The sequence below is a fragment of the Neophocaena asiaeorientalis genome, unplaced genomic scaffold (assembly GCF_003031525.2).
Source record: "Neophocaena asiaeorientalis asiaeorientalis breed wild unplaced genomic scaffold, Neophocaena_asiaeorientalis_V1.1 scaffold429, whole genome shotgun sequence".
In the NCBI taxonomy this organism is placed as follows: Eukaryota; Metazoa; Chordata; class Mammalia; order Artiodactyla; family Phocoenidae; genus Neophocaena; species Neophocaena asiaeorientalis.
Window position 1 is genome coordinate 2,911,656 of NW_020173550.1, and position 1,452 is coordinate 2,913,107.

Consider the following 1,452-nt stretch of genomic DNA (forward strand, 5'->3'; position numbering starts at 1 on the left):
CGTAGAAGGGAGTAGGGAGTTCCTGCTGCCTGGACTGGCGTCAAAGACCCTTCTATAGCACAAGAACTTGCTGTCCATCACCTGGGCGGGGAGCTGAATCTATCGGTGTGGGGCAGTAGCGGGGCGGCTGCACCATCCAATCCCCTCCCATCACAAACTCCATCTCCCACCTCCTGGTGTTCTTCAGACGCCCGTCACTAAAATCTTCCCACTAGTCAAGAGTGTGCTGGGCTGGGCTGAGGGGTTGGCCTGGGCCCCTTGCCTTCCAGCTAATGCAGGGCATGCCTCTAGGAAGGTAATAACCCTGGGCCCAGGTGCGTCCTGCCCCTTTCATCTGGGGATCTCAGGCACTTTGCATGCATGAGTCACCCATCTTGCTGTTTTCTAGCCAAGGAAGTGGGGAGTAATTAACTCTCGGAGGGAAACTGAGCAGAGGGGCTTGTTGAGGGGTGGGGCTGAGGGGACTGGAGTTGAGGGTAGGGGAGTTTAGCCTATGAATGAGACCATAGCAGAGAGGTGCCTCCAAGGGGGTTTTGGGTGGGAAAGCCAAGAGACCTTCAGAGAACGTCCAGGGGCAGTCAAGACGCTGAAAATCCCTTCCCTGCAGACACCAAGGTGTTTCTTCACAGCTTTCTAAAAGCATAAATCAGATAACGCTCCCTCTCCCCTCCAGTCTACTTATTCCACGATTCCCCAGCGCTTTCAGGGTGGAGTCCAAAACGTGAACATGGCTGCAAGGCCTGGCTTGTTCTGGTCTTTGTCTATCTGTCCAGGTGGCCATGATTTTGGCCTTTCATTGCCCCCATCAGCCACGGGGGCTTGGAGGTCTCATTTCTCCTCTTTGTCCCCTGTCCCCACTCATCATTAACCCCTACCCCACTTCTCAGCCTTGAAGTTAAACATCACTTCCTCAGGAAGAAGAGAGCTTTTGTTTTTTAAGTCAGCAGGCAGCTTTCTTTTATTTATTTTTATTTTTTATTTATTTATTTTTGGCTGCCCTGGGTCTTCGTTGCTGCGTGCGGGCTTTCTCTAGTTGTGGCGAGCGGGCTACCTTTACATCTTAGAACACTTGCCACATTTGCTGGAATTTGCTTGTGGTCATCTGATAAAGTTTGCCCTCCTGTAGTAGTCTGGAAGCTCCAAGAAGCAAGCCTCCTGTTGGGCCTGCCCTGGTCATACATGTCACCCCAGCACCTGGCAGGCGGTCAGGCACATACCAGGTGCTGACGATGTTTGTTAAATGAATGTCAGAGCTAGAAAGGACCATGGTGATAAACCAACCACCCCCTGCCTCTTCTTCCTCAATTTCACACCTGAGGAAGCAGAATTTTAGAGAGGATAAGTGACTTGCTCAAGGTCACACGGTGCTTCAGTGATCATTCAGGGCTAGAGATCCCCCCCGCCCGCCTGTCCATCCTTCCCACCCCACTTCCCCCCACCCCCACTTGCATT